General features: G+C 41.5%; 1 long non-coding RNA gene across 1 annotated transcript; it reads right to left on the minus strand.

Annotated features, from left to right (window-relative positions):
- Nucleotides 1-324: 324 nt before the first annotated feature.
- On the minus strand, nucleotides 325-9,110 carry LOC135282155 (uncharacterized). Its single transcript, XR_010348465.1, has 4 exons — nucleotides 8,384-9,110; nucleotides 7,086-7,139; nucleotides 4,287-6,516; nucleotides 325-1,380 (listed from the first exon to the last, which is right to left on the minus strand). It is a non-coding gene; the product is annotated as an uncharacterized LOC135282155 (long non-coding RNA).
- Between the last annotated feature and the right edge of the window lie 9,703 nt (nucleotides 9,111-18,813).

The raw sequence follows: 18,813 nt of genomic DNA on the forward strand, positions 1-18,813 counted from the left end.
AAGTAGGAAAACGCAAAGGACGCATTCTCAGACTGCTTTCCTGTACTCACCCACAGTTTTCCCTCTGTGCTACCAATTCCTTTTCTCTCCCACTTTGCCTGACCCTAGGAGCAGACCCTAAGCACACCATCTCCCAGTGTGCCTGGTGTCCCTGGTGGGAATTCCAGGGTGCAGGGCATCCACCCAGATGTACAACAGCTCAGCAAACCTGGTCCTGACCAATCTACATGTCTGGCCAGAGCCCACATCTCAGCCAACAATACACAGAAAATAGCATGAGCTGGACAGAGAGCTGTGCTTTAAAGTGGTGTTAAATAAATGTCCAAAGTGGTGCTTACATGACTGCCCCCTTCAAGCTCCGTTCAAACTGGTTGTGTGTTGACAGTGGCAGGTCACTAGTTTCCATTGAGATTTCATTGTTGATCAGTGAATGTACAGACTAGCCACAGGGTAATTTCTTCTCCTTATTTAATCAAATGGAAACTTTCAATCCATTTTTGTGTTCACAGAACAGCCATTGCAGTTTATTTAAGTAGGTTAAATATAAACCAACACCAAAAAACAGCCCAGCAGCATAACAATGCACTCCCTTTTATTTCTTGATAATGATTTGATACAATTGGCAATAATTTATATTATCTTTATTTTACTTGTGACTTCTCAGAAGCATTTCCTATAGTGCCCATTGGCATGTGTTTGCCAGTGCACAAAGCTCTCTGATTTATAGGCTTTGACTTGGTACTGGGGCTTCAAGGGCAGCAGCTCAGCAATTGCAGCTCCAGCCCAGGAAGAAAAAAGTGACACTATCCTCTCCATGCTAAAATCAGGAACAAAGCTCTCCATGGATTTAAATGGAGCACAATGTGGACAGTTTTATTTTTTCACTAAATATAGACAGCACATTCTGTCCTCCAGATGTACAGAAATAGGAAAGAAGAAGATGTAGGTTTTATACAGTGGGATTCACTTGAACACAGTGTGATGGAAGGAGGGTGGGGTGGCTTTTCCAAAGGCACTGGGGAGCTCCATGTGGGTCACAGCTATAGTGTGCATCTTATAGGAGCACAGGTCAGGGACACCATAATGGATTAAGGCATTTACAAAAATTGACTGGCTGGTGCTGGATGATACTGGGGTGCAGATGCAGCAGGGCCAGGCAGATCTGCACTAGATGTGGCTGGAAGGTTGGAAAAATTCCTCTTCACAGGAAAAGCTTGGGTTGGGGATTTTGTGTTGTTCTCTCATTTTCACATTCCCTGTAACAGCTATACACATGGAAAATCAAAAGTAGGAAGTGAGGGAGCAGGAGGGATGTCTTTTACTTGAGGAGGTCTGGAGAAGATTCCTGTCAGCACCTGCCATGGCTTGGCTCCTTGAGTTCTGTAAAACAGAAGAGATGGAGGTAAACTCTTCCCAGCTAGTGAACACTGAGCCATTGCAGAATTAAAAGAAAGTCAAACAGCTCTCAGCAAGATGTGATTGTTTGATAAACAAGAACATTTTATGGTAATCTCTGTATTTACAAACACAAGGATGGATCAAATGTCTGCTCTTGAAATTTTTTTTTAGTAGAAATTTCCTATAAAGCCTAGCAGTTACAAAATGCTTGTACTAAAAATAACTTGTAAAAGGGTGATATCCATCCATGATCTTTCTCTCACAAAATTTAGTATTTTGCAATTATTTCTGTTTTTTAGATCACTCTATTTTTGCAAGGTAATCTAAACTCCTTTATATCAGATCATAGCACCTGTAAATCTCAAAAAACACTTCAGGCACATCTGGGAAAGATTTCAAATGTAATATCTCATGCTGAAAAACTCAAAGGTACCAAAACTGAAGAGGATGCCAAAGACATCTACTTCAGTAACTTTGGTGACAATATGTCCAAGTGTACATATGCAAATATCCATTTGTTGATATTTATGACATTATCCTTGCAGGCACCATTTCAATTAGCAAAATGTCAGTAACAAATGTAAGAAAAATTTGCAAAGACATCATTGAAATATATTGACTGAATTCAATGTTGCATCTTTAATCTTTGATTATTTTTATGTACTTTGCAGATCAAATTATAACTAAGAAGGTAGAATTTAAAAATTTATCCTGATTACCTGGAAGAAGTATTTACATTTCAGACATCCTGGCTATGTGAGGTTGCATACTGCTTAGTGTTTTTCATTATTTAAGAAAAATTCAGACAGGTGAAAGACAGGATCAAAAGGCCAAGCAATATTCTTCTAACTACCATGGTCCACATCCCATAGTCTCCTTTCACTGAAAATTCTCATTGTCTTCAGTTCTGCAGTAGAAATTTCATGGAACTAGAGGGAATTCTGCCTACTAGGACTATGTAAAAGCCAAGCCACCTCTGTAGTGCTTGCCTGTTTTGTTTGCATTATGTGTTTTGGAAAGTTATTGGTATTGATCTAAAAGACCTTTATGAAAGTTGCCACTGTAACCAGATATTGAGTCCAGCTCTGAATCTGTCGTGCACAACAGCCCATGACAATTAAAACTGAATATCTTCAAAGAATTTACAGTTTTGTTTAACACGTTAAGAAAGTTCATTAATACAGAAAAACACTGAACAAGACTAGACTTAATGATCTTCTCAGATTTGACATGACACTTTTGTTTAGAAAAAAGCTATTTTGGATTTCCCTGCCCTTTCACAATATTTTCTGCATCCAGCTGCTGAGGTATTTGTTGTTAGTTCTAATGTTTTGCAATGAGGATTCTGTGTATACTTTTAATAGTTATCTTGTAAATTTGCTATTGAAACAACAGATTATGTCATTAAACAACTACATCACAGCTTATAATACATTAATTTTAATACCTAATGTAGGAACAAGTTTAGGAGTTAAGTCTTGCTAGAGAGCTCCAAAATAAGATTAATGGGATGAGTAAGATAAATGCTAATTCCAAAATTGCAAATTGCAAGCTTTGATGCATCTGATGACTCAAGAACATTACCACTCATTTTAATGTTGCATGTAGGCAAAAATAATTACTGTTCTAAATATAGAAACCTCAGAAAAATATCACCCATTTGAAAAGGGAGAAGTAGAAGATAGAGATCTATGTTTCCCACCTATGTTTCTATGGTAACATTGCCATTGTCTAGAGACATGAGTATTCCCTGTTTGAGTAATGTTTCCTGGTGTTAACAGTGAGCAGGTAATGTGCCATCACATGCTGTGTTCCTCTCCATACCAGATGCTCAATCACCATTGTTTAAATAATATTTTAATGATAAAAATAATAAAAATTATGATCACTAACCTTCTTCTTATAACTGGTGTGGTGTTGATGAGATGCTGATTTTAGGAAGATTGCAAATACAAGGATGAGGTTGATGGCAACAAGATCCAGTAATCATTCTTTTTTGGCCCATCTGGGTACTGTTGTACCTCCAACTTTGACTATACTGTAAATTATTTAAACAAGATTAATTTCTAAGGGTTAGAGAATAACTGATTTTCTATCCTTATTTATTCTTTGGGGTGTCTTCCAACAGGTATGCTGGTTTTGATGGGGGCAGTGATTTTCAGCTGTAGACATCTGTATTGTGAAAATGTAGATTCAAGATGCCACAGCTGAGTTCACTAATTCTTCTGCACAGTGATCAGAGGTCAACACCTTCTGTTCAACACCAGTCTCAGCTGTAGGAGAAGCAATGCTATGGCAGATGTGCTATTATTGTCACCAATATTCAGCTAAGCATCACTTTCCAAAAAGAATTTGAAACTTAGCCATAAATTGCTTGGATATGTACAACAGAGAAATATAGTGAAGAGGGTGAGAGAGAAACATACCATTCTTCATCCTACTCTTAATCCTGCTTTCTCCACAGCTTTCTCCACTTCCTTGTTGCCTAATATAGTAGGGAGAGCTCATCATCCCATGGCTGCTCCTACCTCCTCCCCACAGCCCTCCAGACTCCTTAGCTCTTACAGCCTGGAAGCATGATGATTACAAAGATATACCTGCTCCTGCTCGTCATATCTCTCTACTGTGACCAAACTTTTTAAATGAGATTGCCTGATTGATAAAGTGAGGCACTATGGATTTATGTTGGACACGACAAAAGCTAGTTAATAACACTCAACCAGTATTCCATTACATGTTGGTAAATGTTTCCTTTATGACCAAGATCTGAATGACAAAAAATTTCTCCTTTGAAGAAGCCATTGTCTCCTTCTTGTCCTTTGTGAAAAGATGAGAAGAACACACTAGTTTGATTGGCAAAAGCACAAAATCAGATGGAATGTACTTACCTGTGCCTTCTTTTTCAATAAACTTCTGGCTGTTGTTTTTTTCCACACATTAGGTAATATGGAGATGACTTCTCTTCCAGTGAGGGTCTTTTCATGGGAAGTAGTGATTTATATTGCTGCTGTTCACCAAAGTCACAGGCACAGGTTTTGTGGGGTTTTTTTCAATGCAACAGCTCAACATGTGTTTGATGGTCTTTAGTGACTTAAGAGAAAGGGTCTCTTTGCTAAACACATGGCCAAATCTGCATGGCTGAGTAATGTCAAAATCCAGAGCTTTGGATTCTGACCTGGCTCAGCTGTGCAGGGTCAATTACAGCAGTGTCCCTGAGCTGTAGGCGAGGAAACCCAGATCTGGAGTCTGTAGCTGTGTTTACTTCTTCACAAGGAAAAATAAAGCAACCTTACAAACAGATCCAGGATAAGTACATGTAGCAGAAAACCCCACCAAATCAGAAGAAGGTTCCTGAGCAAAGAGCAATCTTATCTATGAAATGAAGCAGCAGTCCCACACGTGGTTGCATCATGACACAGAGTTAACTTGGTGAAGCTCCAGGAGTTTATGTACAAACACTTACAGTAATGTATTCCCAAAATGTTAACAAGGATTTTGCTTGCACTTTTCACCTCAGCCACTTTTCACCTCGGCCACAGCACGTTCCCAGGATGAAGGGAGCATGGCCGTGTGCCAGAGGCTCTGGGGAGGAGGCACTGAGAGCACGTGGGAGGGCAGCTGCTCAGAGAAGGGTGCTGGCCTGGGATCCCCTACCAGACCCTGAGAAAGGAGTTGGTAAATGAAGACACTACAATGGGGAGAAGCAAGCAAAGAGTCATTGCAAGAGTGTTTTTGCCACAAGCAGAATTTTAAGTCCTTTCCATTGACTCCTCTCCAGGATGGGAGCTCAGCATGAGCTGAGCTGGGCAGAGTAAAGGGGAGTGGTAGGAGAAGTCCCATACACAAGGCACAAGGGAGTTGGGTATGATTTGCAGTGGGATGAAGCATGAATTGTGTCAAGAGAGCCCAGTGACACATGGGAATGGAGCAACCCCAAGAAAGAATCCTACGGCAGCAAACTGGCCACAGGGCTGAATGTATTTAGAGATTTCTTTCCTGTAGTTTTGGGCTTTACATGACTCCATAAATTAGTTCATATTTCAGAGCCATGGTATTTGATTCTGAGATGGAAGACAAAGTCCTTCACTAAGCTGACTACCCTACTGGTCTTTCCTTGGAGGCACACAGGGGTACAAAGTCCTAAAGAGTGAAAAAGGTCATTGTACTCTTTGAATTTTCTAGCTTGCCTTGAGATTGCTCAGGACTTCAACTCAAACAGAATGAAGGTCTGGTATCTGGTTATGGGATTCAGAAGGATACACCTATTCCCAAAATCTTCTGCTGTCTGAGACACAGGAAAGGAGGAGCTCTCTGCTTTTTTCTACAGCCCTATCATGGTACCAGGGGAGCAAACTCCCTTGTTCCTATTCCACCACAGTCTGGGGCAGGGAAAGGCATGACTTTCACCAATAATTGCTTTATCAATAATTGGTAAAGCAGTGGCTGAACCACAAAATTTATCTCAACAACCTTGATTGCTCCTTCTGAAATATATAGAATTATTAATCATGTTATGATAAAACACTTAGGTACAGCAGCATTCCCAGGCACATCTCAGACAGCATTGCAACAGGCTCTGTACAAACATGAACTTAGACATTGCTTGACACACAAGCTCCTATTTTAAGCAGACCTGAAGAGGCAGGAAGAAAAGCAGAGGGACGCAGAGGAAGGGATTTATTTTCCCTGGCCTGTAGAGATCTAAGTTTCAGTGCTCTACTAACAGAGTGCCCTCTTTTAAATAATGACTAACATGCAGGAAGATGCTTCTCACATGTTTTTTCAAGCAACAAATCACAACAAATTAAGCTTGACACTAGTACGTGCATGCAAAGTCTCAATTAAATTCCAAAAATACATTTTGTTTATGAGAGTCTTTACATATCTATTTTTTTAAGGTTTTGGTTTTTCAGTTAAAAATCAGTCACACTCAAAATATTTATTTTCTCTTTAATGGAAAATTGTAAAGTCAAACCCTGAGTGCAGATCAGCAAGCAAATCTCTCTAAGCTGCCATGCCCTGTGAACAGAGTCCATGGTGCTGGCCAGAAGGTTGAACTGCTATGCAGAAGATTTTGCAAGAAGAAATGTCTCTGCATCAGTCCCAAGAAGCCCAGACCTGGGAGATGGCATAGGATGTTGCAGTCAGTGGAGAAGGAACTGGGAAATACATTTTTCCACATGTATGTCGCACTCACAGAAACCAGTACTCAACATGTGCAGCTTCAATGTATATCCCTGATGGTTGGGGTAACTTAGGACAGCTGGTGCAGCACAGCTCCCAAGGGGCCTTGCTGCCCTTTAATTCTTCTGAGAGACCCCATGGACCAGAGGGAGGCACAGATGGGAGGGAGATGTACTGCACCAACACATGCAGCTATCTGTGTTAGTCCCTGGGAGCTCAGAGCATTGTCACAAGATACCCCTAGTGCCAATATCAGTGTCTGTATTTGGGCATCAGTGAAGTTTGCTGTGCCACTGGCTATTTTCTATTTAGCTTTACAACACAACAGCTCTGGGCAAGCCATTGTTCCCACTGTTATTTTTCCACCAGCTGCATGTTGAAAATTACTCCCTACTACTTACACTGAGCCAAAGAAATTCACAGCTAATACAAGAAGTTCCATGAATAAAAAAGCAAACTAGAAAGACAGTAGAAATTGTAATGTGGTACCATAAAAGACTCACACCAGGGAATGAGTTTGTTGGGTTAATCCCAGCAGCAATTTCCCTTTGGAGCTCCTGTGGAGAGCATTTTCCACTGTACACACTGCACACATGGTGGACAGATACCGTTTCAGCCTCATTGCAACTTCTGGGACTTCAAGGTCCTTGATTATCTTGATGATCCTCAGGTTCCTTGCTCCTTTTGGGATTGGTATGGTTGGAAAATGCAGGGATACCTGCACGTGCTTTTCATTTTAGCGTGTCCCCTGGAGATTTTTTTGTGGTGAATGCTTAAATCACAGTGCCACTGGGAGACAGTGATCTCCTGATTTGAGGGCAGTTGCTGAGCTGATGCACATTCCAGTGCAGCTTGGGTACAGAGCACTCGGGAGAAATCAACCAAAACAAAGGCCAGGAAACTTTAAACTTGACATTAGACAAAAAGAAATGGGCATGATAAATTTTCAGAACTATCTTACTATTTCAGAAGCGTGAAAAGCAAGTCAGTGATGACAGGATGTGAACTGGACAACTGAAAAGGCCTGTTTCAGTGGAGCTCATACATGAAATTATGGCTGGTGTCCAGAAAGTGCTATGCTGGACACAGCCATGCTGGACACCTGATGCTGTCCCCAAGCACAGATCAGTATTACTGCTTTTCTGTGGGAATCACATTCTAAATATGGAAAGAAACATGAGGACAAAACAAAATACAAATTCATTTACTCCACTCAAGGCTGGATTTTTGTAATGACATGAGCAGGATGTTAGGATGTTATAAACCAGAAATGATCTGATGGTGCTCAGCAATGATTCATCTGTTCAGCAGAAATTACAAACAAAAGAGACCTTTGGCTTTGCTGCTGTTGCTGGCCAGTGCTAGGATAAACTGATGAGCATGTCCATTGACACAAAGAAAAGAAACACGTAAAGAGAAGGATTTGCAGAACACGCTCTCTGCCTTCCTCTACTGAGTACTCCTGCCAGCAATTCTGGGTGCAAAACTCCCCTATGGGCTTTACTCTGTGCTGTACTGCTGCTGTGTCATTGCAAGAGATGGCAACCCACACACGGTTCAGACTTGAAATCAGGTGCAGATGCTAAAGCCTGGAGCCTGGTTTTGTCTGCTGAGGTCTCCCTGTCAGTCTGTAAAACCTCAGGCTCTGCCTCCTCTGCCTCCCTGGTGTTGATGTTGTTCCTTGCATGGGTGATGTTTATGTCCTAGAGATAGAGGAATGCCACCTCTGAAACAGCCCCCTCTAAGTCCTAACAACTTCTCCACCTTCCCTGTTTGGGGATGGTTAAAGAAAACTACTGACCCCTTCTCATTGTGCAGGTGCCCAGCTGTTCTTGGAGGTGGCCATCAGTGACAAAAAAAGATGATGATGACAAAACATCACTTGTTCTAATTGGGTTTGAGCATCACCAAGGCACAGACCAGGGACACTTCTAGGGTATGTGACCCTGGGAGCTCTGACAAAATCAAAAGCTCTGGTAGGAATGGAATCTCTGGTGCTTAGAGAAGAGACTGTACTGTCACAAAGGAGTGCCTGTGGTGTGACACTGATCCTTGAGTGGTGACACTGCTTGTCATGAAATGGTTTTTTATGAAGCTTTGCTTTCTTTAGATGTGTTTCTTGGGATTCTCTTGAAAATGTGGACTCAAGGACAAATGCTACAATAAACATGCCAATTATAAAGGATAAATATTGAAAAGCTTTAAAGATTTATTTTGGCAGAGAAAGCACCTGCTAATTTTAAACTGTTAGAGGGACAAGAGACCCTTTTACTCACTTGTTAAATACAACCACGAGTTGATTACTGAACATCTCTTTTTGTTTTAAGCTGCTACAGACCCATAAATATTTCTGCCAAGGCTTGTCATCTCCACAGCAGTTCCCACTGCTGTCCAACCATACCAGCAGCAGTTCCACAAAGGTTTGCAAGGGCAGTGTTTGTGCTGTCCAGCCAAGCTCAGGCGAGGAGCTGCACACAGCATTGTTCTTTCCACTCAGTGAGATTTGCAGAGTAACCACTGCAGAGCGGCTGTATTGTCAGGGCAGTCACCCACCACCCATCCCGTGCTGGAGCTGGGGCAGCTCATGGGATGGCTCACTGTGCTGAGCTGGGTCTGAGCTGGTGAGACATCCCACCCCAGCCCCGACCCCACTCTTAATGCCATAATAATCTGAAGACAAATAGTAGCTGAGCTCCAAGTGGTGTTTAGCTGTGTTTAACTTTTCCATAATAGACATTTTAAAACAAGCTTCTGCTTTCAATGCAGCATTAAAGATCATTCAAGAGTCACATGGGGACACTCAGTGGGCATAGTCCCTTCCCCCAGCCCCTCAGCTCCTTGGGCTGAACACAGTTCTGCACTATGGATGATTTTTCCACTGCACTTACTGGAATGACCCTGTCCTCCACCACTGCCCAAGCATGCTGTTAATAAATCTTTCTAGAGCACCAGTGCTGCCAGAGTTGTGAAGCTCTGTCTTGGGAAGAACTGCCTTCTTCTGAAGAACTTGTCTTGGGATGATGTGAAATTAATGATTCACTTAGAGCACTAGAAACTTAGACTTACTATGTGCAATACCTCTTTTCCTGACCTACGGGTGTACACAGCTTACAACTAACCACCTTGGCAGTTCTTCCTCAGAAATCCTCATCAGTCCAGAAGCAATTAAAAAAATTGCTCAACCCACTTCAGGCCTGCACTGCTAGTGTTGTTTGTACACAGTATTTCTTTGTCAGAAACCAGCACTTACCCAACTCTGAGGCCGCTAAGGGAGGGAACAGGACAGTCAAGATGCAGCACAACAAAACTTGCTGTGTTTGTTGAGGAGCAGAGCCTGCCTGCTCCAGCTGGGCTGCTCCCACTGGCCACAGCGAGGGTGTGAGGATGGGGTCTCTGCTTTGGTCCTGCCCCAGTGCACTAATCCTGCAGAGAGGGAGGCGGCAGCTGCCCTGAAAACCTGCATGCTGCAGGCCTTGGTGGAGAAAGGGTTAATGTGAAAAAGCACAGGGTGCCCACAGCAATGCACAGCAATGCACAGAGCAGCAGAAGGAATGTTATTGCTGCTCCTTTTTCTGGTGGACAGAGCGTTTTTGGCAGGGGGTAACTGATCCAGACTGGAAAAAGACATTGGGAATAAAGAAAAGGGTGTGAAGGCCACATAAGAACTAGCATTTTTTTTGCCAGTGGAAGGTTTTTTCAGTTAAACAATGCCATTCGTGATAAAACTGAAAGTTTCCTTGGAAACATGAGTATGTTGGAAGCATTTTATTTTGGAAAAGGAAAACCTCCAGAAGCCTCTCAGGAAGATGAAATATTTCAATTGGGTTTTTTTTTTTTTTGTTTGTTTGTTTGTTGGGTATGTTTTTGTTTGGGGTTTTTTTGGTTGTGTTTTTTTGTTGTTGTTGGGGTTTTTTGTTTGTTTGTTGTTTGATTTGTTTGTTTGGGTTTTTTAAATTTCAACAGTCAATTTTAAAAATGCAGTGTTTTTCTGTTACATCAGGATAATATTTTTCAAAATATTTGAGATTTTTCATAATGAAAATGAAAAAGTCAATGTGAAATATTCTTATGGACAGAAAATGGTGGGTTTTCAGCATTTTAATTCACTTTTTGAAAATTTCATGGTGCTCTCTTTCAATTAGTTAAAGAAATGCCCCAAAACAAATATTCTGAATATGTTCTTAATCTGACTCCTGCTTCAGGATGGGATCAAAAAAAGAAATTTGATTTGTGTTTAATTTTAACCTGTGTTCCAGCACTGTGTCCAGGTGCTCAAGAAGGCCAATGACATCCTGGCCTGTGTCAGCAATAGTGCGGCCAGCAGGAGCAGGGCAGGGATATCCCCCAGGACTCAGGACTGGTGAGGCCATTCCTTGAGTCCTGTGCCAGTTTCTGGCTCTCTCAATTCAGAAAGGACATTGAGGGGCTGTGCAAGGTGAGGGATACACAGCTGCCTGGTTCCCATCAGCCCTGAAGTATATTTATTTGCTTTAAAAGGCACAAACTCTTAGGGAGCTGAAATGGAAGAACAGCAGTGACATATAAAGAAAGAAAAATATTTGCTTCCTGTGCAGATTAGCTTCATCCAAGCTTAGACTTCAAAAAGATTTTGTAACTTTTAAACAAAGCAGTTCTCCTAATCACATGTCTATGATAAAATGATGGTAGCACCTAATCCACTGTAGGCGCTAACTATAGACTGGTTTTGGTATAATTCACATACTGTGCTACTGAAGACATTTACTGTTACAAGGAAAATACGTTGTAAAATTATGCACAGCTTATAGTTTTATTATATAATGCATGGCCTGGGCAACTATGATTTTTCTGTAACTTTTTCTGTAACAGATAACCTTCCACTGCAAGAAGGTGGTACTGTGTAATCTTTAAGGAAATACATGTTTCTGGCAGTCAAGAGACCTGGCAGCCCAAAAAAGGGAGCACAGTGTGTATTCCCTCACTGTGGAATGGTGTCCGTTGTGCATGTCCCGCAGTGATATAATCGCACAAAACATAAAATAACAATGCACAAAGCTTAACAGCCAGGTTGACATGGAGATCTTCTCAGTGAAATGGGAGGAATGAATTGTACTGCTAAAGCAGAGCAGGAAGGAAGAACACTGCTGGCTGCAGAAGGTGAGCACTTTTGGATTTCCAAGCATACATCATTTAATTCAAGGTCTAGGGAGAGTGGCAGGGCTCTGGATAAACCAGGCTGACTGCTCACATGTAGGGATTCTTGTGTTTGTGCCACCAGCTCCTCTGGGCGCACACAGGACCATGAAGCACAGCCTCCTCCTTCTCAGGCAACCCTGCTGGCTGCAGGGATCCCTTCTTTGCAGGGATCCTGCTGCATGTACACCAGGCAAATTTCTTGTCCCAGTGCTGCTGCTGGCATGACGTGCCAGTCTTGATCTTCTGAGTCATAAAAGACAAATTCTATCATCTACATTAATGTTGTTTGTAACTAGCTTAGATTTCCATCTTATGCCCCTTTCCCTTATATAGATATTTTCTTCCCCTGGTGTTTACTCTTTCTTGATGTATTTTTAGAAACCTTTTGTATTCCTTTTCTCTTCCCTGCTAAGCAGGCGCCGGTCCCTCCTGTAGGATAGTCCCCATTAGTCTCACCATTGTCTCATTTGCTCCTGTTTCAATTAATCTTTCTTGACAGGGATGCCCAGGAATGTCCACAGTGTTTCAGATTGGACCTCACAGTGTGAGACACCAGTATTCATAATTTGCTGGGTCCACATATTTGCTTTTCTCATGGCTGTGTGGCAGCAGTGGTTCACACTCATCTAACATCATGCCACTATAGTAGGCTTCCCCTTCAGCCATTTCCTTCTGTTGTTTTAGAATCAGAAAAAATAATTTCTGATCCCCAAGTGATAGTGCCCTTCACAGTATTAATGTTCAACATATTTTTACTACCTATTTCTCAAGGTCACCTTTTATTCCTTGGTGATACTCTAGTTCTGCATTGTGCTGACAATCACAGACTATTTGTGTCTCTAGAAAAGGCCATTGGAAAAATACAATATTTGCTGAAGTCTCAGAGGAAAATATTTAATTAGATGAAACCAAGTCTGATTTCTTTATAAACCCTAAAAAGGTACTTCAGCCCAGTACTTTCCTTTTCAATATGATCTGCTTTACCTTCTCACTGTGAAAGCCTGCTATAATTTTTTATCCCATTTTTATCCTCTACCTTCCTGAGTTATATTAAGCTGAGTTATATTTCCCATTTGACAGTGTATCAAAATACCAGCTGACACTCAGTGGAATTAGATCAGCTGGGTTCTGGTTTTTTGCCCCAGCACACTACTTTTCCTTCCTGAAAAATCATATTTGCTATTCTCTACTCATAATTGCAACATTTTAAACTTGATACCAAAACTGTGGCTACCAAACTGTGATTCGCTGTAACCAATTCTCCTAGAATTTAGGAGACAGAAGTCCATAATTAGCATACCTGAAGTTTTGTTTACACTTCAAAGGCTATAATTTTCTTTAGTTTCCTTGCTTGTTTCCATACTTTATTTCATTTTTCTGATTGCAAACTAAGTCAGTGTATGAATTGAATTTTTAAGCTATTTAGTCCTTGCTCTTTCTTGGCTCCACTTCATCTTTCCTTGTTATTTTTATTTATTATACTACTGAAAAAAATGTTTTATTTTTCATTTTCACTGCAACATCTAAAGCTATTATGGTTTTTGGCTTATTCTTACTTTACATATCCACATCCTGATGTAAAAAGCTTGGTTTTATTTGCTCCTGAGAATTTGTTTGTGCTCTTTAAGGACCACAGCTTTATATGCTCATAAGTATTTGTTTGTATTCTCAAAGGACTATTCCTACTGCCTTGTTTGAGAGGATATTCAGTCAATTGAGTCTGGAGTGCTTCTCTGTATCTCTAAGTTTGTCTCTCCCTACAAGTAGTTTTTGACTTAAAGAAGTACCAAGTTTAATCCTCATTCAGGTCTCTGAGTTTTTAGTTCAGTCAGCTTCACCATTTTTCCTTTTTTAACCAAAGCTCATTATTTATTTATTTTAACCAAAGCTCCTCATTATTTAGGGCTTGTAATTTTTGTTTATTGACCTATATTTGGCAATCTTTCCAGAAAATATGAATGTTTAATATTATAGCTAAAGTTATATTTTATAATCAGGCCTTTTATAATTTCTGCCTACTTACTGAAGTCAAGTCTAAAATAGTATTGCTTTTGTATATTGCTTTTTTTGTTCAGCAGCTTTTTGAAAGTATCTCCTGGCTAGTATATATAGGAGCAGCTAAGATCCAATTCTTCAAGCTGAACTTGGGCAGTTCATGATTACACCACTTTGAGTCACTACATCCTAAACTCTGGTTCAGTTTGATGACTAAGATGGACACTGATGGTCTGCTAGCTGCTCTCAGCTCAGTTTCTGGTGATTGTATCTTTTCTGTCTTACTCTATTTTTGGTCAATGTAATTGCTCTTCTGTTTTTCAGTGTAACCATATCCTCTTCATTGCTTTATTTCTGCTTTGTACTCCTGTATAAACGTTTCCTTTTACTTTTCCTTCCTCACTGTTTGTTTTCTTCTCTTGAAGAAAACGCACTTCTCCTGTTCCCTTTCTCACACGACAACATGTGTCCTGTCCATATTCAGTGCTACTACTTGTCTTAGGTGCTCTGTTCCATCAGCCACATCAGGTGGGGCTTCATGCATAAATAGTTGCTGTCAGGTCTATTCCTGGCAATATCTCTACTCCCGCCCTAAAAAAATTAATTTAAATTGCCATCATTGAATTTCTTCATCCCTTACATTTTTTTTCACAGTTGTTGCAGGGAACGGTAAATACCCATTTTGTAGCCTTTATTCATTGTTTTCCTTTTGTTTGGCCCAGTCTAGTCAGCCAAAGAAAATCCTTTCCACTCCCTGTCTACTGCAGCTAAGTGGCATGATCTTAGAGCTCCTCTCAGTGCCCTCACATGTCCCACAGGTAGTGACAGATCCTGACATGTGGGAAGTTTCCTCCTTGCAGCTTCTCCTGACTCCAATGCAGCTGTTGTTGTTTAATGCCATAGCACATTACCACAGCCGAGACACTTGACACCATGCCCAGGCTAGAATGCTCCTGGGCCTGGGTCTAGAAAGCTAGAAACACTAATCAAAACATTATTTTGGGGGATTGGGAGACACTGCAGTTACTCTGCCAAGTCTTGGAGCAGCTGATGCATTACCATACATAATATCATGTGATTCAATTGAGTTAACAACATTAAAGGTATATTTTTCCTACTCTATGAACAAGAAAATACCATTCCTTTCTGGTGCACCCAGGGATGTTCTGGAGTTTGCTAATGAAAGGTGAAGTTCATACTAAGGGCAAGTTCAGGCTTCTGTCATTTATGTAGACAATGAGATTCTGCAGTCCTCAGAAATTAAGTATTTCAAAGATAGCAGGAAGTAGTACAATTTAAGTTGGCTTTCAGGGAACACGCCTGCATTTGTCAGAGCAATGAATGGAAGACCATATTCTACACCTCATACACAAATTTTGGTATCTTTAAATACCCAAGTGTCTTGGAATGCTTCAGTAATGTTTCAAATATTTTCCATAGTGTTTTAGCATTAGATTGCTGTATAGTGGCATAATAAAATAATCACCTATTTTCTTGAAAAACTAGAGTAAACTTTGTATTCCCTTTGTCCTGGGACATCTTTTTCAATGTAATCTGTCTATCTCATCCAAAATAAGTGGCAGAATAGTGGTATAAGTGGTATTTCTGCATGGTGCCTTCCAAGTGACAATAGATATTCTTCTTCTGGATCATTGTTTTGATACTGGGAGCTTGGATGCTCATCTAATCAACAAAAAAATACAGTCTGCGTCTTTGATGTGTGCTACCAGTTCATCAAAGTCTTCTTAAGTGAGTATCCTCTCTAGTTGTAGTCTCCCAAATGGAGATTTAATGTTTCGGGAAGTCCATTTTGCCATGGAGCAGCCAAAGCAGATGATCACCCCTACATGTACACATTGAAACGCAACAGAACTCTTCTTGTGGGAACAGACTCATCTAACCCTGCAGTTAAATCTGGGATATCAAAGCAACAGGCAGGATGGTCCTTGCTCTCCTCAGTGTTTAGATTTCTTTAACTTATCAGGCAAGTAATCAAAACATCAAGACAGATGCTGAGTAAAGGGAAAATGCAAGTTACACTATTCTGAGACCTCCCAGTTCCAACAGTGAAAAAATGTGCAATTTACAGAGGTCATTCTGCTGGAATTATCCTAGTAAGAGAGCTCCAGTAAAACTCCTAGTAGAGATCTGCCTCATCTTGGCAGACTAAAACAGCTACCTGGGATTTAAATTAAGACTTGAAGGCTGTTCTGTTACAATAAGGTGAGCTGTAATCCTGGATGTAGAAATTGTATCAGAAATCCTGGAACATGAACAATTTCTGGTAGCCAGACATACAAACCAGAGATCTGAATATCTATTGACTCATGTAATACCTGAGATCAGACCAATCCACAAAGTCCTGCAGCACTCCATTCCATCCAGACATCAGTCTCCCTGTTTTCAGAAATCATTTTTGATCTGTGTTCCTCACAAGACCGTACCTGATGACACCATCCTTGGAAATGGATGGCTGCATGCAAGGATTCCCCACTGCCCTTTAGGGTATCTGGTTCCCTGTAGTGTTGGTCAGAATAATTTTCAGACTGATTTCTTCTAGCTGGTCATAAATCCTTATTCTTCTAAATGTCATCTGCAAATCTCTCTACATTGTTTTGTCAGCTAGTCCCTGTGTTGGAAATCAGTGTTAGGTTCTTGTCTCGACAACCCCTTGTGTGAGGACACGAGGCTTGACTCCATTTTCATCAGAAGGCTGATTTATTGTGTTATATATTATATTAAAATACTACATTAAAACTATACTAAAAGAACAGAGAGAGAAGAAGATCAGAAGGCTACCAAGACAAGACTACAATAGGAAAAAAATAACAAAAATCCTGTGACTGGTCACAGCCTTGGCACAGGTGGCTGTGATTGGTCATTAATTGAAAACAATCCACATGGACCAATGGAAGATGCACCTGTTGCATTCCACAGCAGCAGATAGTTATTTCTTTCCTGAGGCTCTCAGCTCCTCAGGACAGGAAAAATCCTAGTAGAGGATTTTTTCATAAAATATCATGGCTACATTAGGTGACACCACCGTCTTGTGAAACTTCATCAGCGTGATGTGCTGTACCTAACCCTTGGCCAGGCTTGCTCAGGACAATACTTCCATGTCTTCATTTTCCAAGGTGCTTCTTTGGCATCTTGGGATTTTCCCTTCCTCCACTCTGAACTTACTGGCTGCATCTGAATCCCCAGCAAAGCACAGCTGATCCACCACCTTGCCAAGAAAGTTTGTCAAGAATATTTGCATTGTTTCTCTTTTAAAGCTCTTAATTTTTCACTGACATCTGAGTGTTGGAAGTCCTCAAAACACAGAACAACTTGTCACTGTTATCTGAACGTGTTTTCAGCTAAAGCACTGATGCATGCTGTGTTGTCTTGCTTGGCAGTACAAGGCTCCAGGAGAGGCTGTGCCATTACACTGCTGAACCCTTTTCTGCTTGATCTCATCTCCTTGTTTTCCTCTCCCACTACTCATGGTCATGACTCTCTTTATATGACACCTCCCATGGTCATGATGGCTTTATAGATGTGCACATCTCGAAGCCCCGAGGGTTGTGCCACCAGCCCCACATCCGCAGGCTGGGAAGGTCTGCCCAGGCTTTGCAGGCCTGGCCGGGAGCTGCCGGAGCCCTGCCCTGCCGCAGCCCAGCGCTGGGGCCAGCAGGACACCCGAGAGCTCCTCAGGGCAGGCTCGGCACGGGGCCTCGGGCTCACAGCCATCAGGACTGCCTGACCAGCCTGTTTACCCTGCTCCAAATGCTCTCTTCCCTCCTGCTTTTAAGGTTTCCTGACCTTTTTTTTACTCCAGACTGCGCTCCTGTTTTCTCATTGGATGTACCATGCTCAAGGCCCTGAAGTTCTGAATCATGGCCTGACCCTCAAACCTGCTTTGTCCACCCTGGCTTTGATCACAGCTTGTTCTGTTACAAGCCCTGTCTACTTCCACTACTTCTGCTTTCCTCTGGTTTCATCTGGTCCACTGTACATTCTTGGTAGCAGACATAAATTACAACTGTTTGCCTGTCTTTTCATGCCACCAACCTCTGAAGGCATAGTGGTGCACCCTGAGAAACAGCCATGCCCTTGGCAGGCTGGCTACAGTCCTTCTGCTGTAAGCATTGTGTGATAACAAAAATGGCACAAGAAGTGGCATGGGAAACAGCATGATGACAGAGAGCTGCTTTGTCCCCCTTAAATGTTAGTTTTTACAGGGATGTTTCTTGTGGAAGTGTTTTATGGAAACATTTTTTTTGTCAAGACTACCTCCAGCTAACATTTCCACATGCAAATCTGCACATTTTAAGAGCACCTTCAGATTATATTTGAGTTGTACCTCTTTCTATTCCTCCTGTTGTGTGCTTTGGTGGCACCCTCTGACATCTCTGAGGGAGAGGGAAGCCCTGTTTAATACAGCAATGTTAGAAAATGGGGCTTCAAAGTGGGTGTTGGCAAGAAGTCAATTTTCAGATGAATATTTTGTGTAGTTGCAGTGATGATGGTGGCTAATTTCTGAAAATAAGCCATAGGTCTTACTGTGGGAATTTTTAACTCTCTGCACCATGGTAAAACATCAGTATGCAGTGCAGCAGAAAGCTAGCAGAGTTTGTTTATGGCTCTCGGTAACATGAAAACTGGTTTAAAACACTGGTTTAATAGCCACAGGCCTGTCTGAGGGGCTGAGAGATCTCCTACCAGCAAATGAAACACTGGAAAAGGAAATGAATGTGCTTTGTGCGTGTGCAGGAATGCACATCAAAGGCAGACCAAGGCTGGGTGATAGGCCCTTGCAAATCAAACAGGCTCTGGAGATTGCTAGTATCAATAATACTTAATATCCAGGGTATCCTTCACTCCTAATATTCTGGGAAAATGGCTATCATCACAGCTCTGCTGTGATAACGCCTCCCTGAGCTTCTGGGAAAGCAGCTCTTTCCTCTTCCCTGAATCTGAATATCCTTTGCGTGGCACCCACTGAGTCACTTGGCATTTCAGTGTCTCTGGCCAGGCTCAGTCTCTCCCTCCCTCACTCCCTGGCATTAATGCTTTCCC

Source organism: Passer domesticus, chromosome 1 (genome assembly GCF_036417665.1).
Source record: "Passer domesticus isolate bPasDom1 chromosome 1, bPasDom1.hap1, whole genome shotgun sequence".
NCBI lineage: Eukaryota > Metazoa > Chordata > Aves > Passeriformes > Passeridae > Passer > Passer domesticus.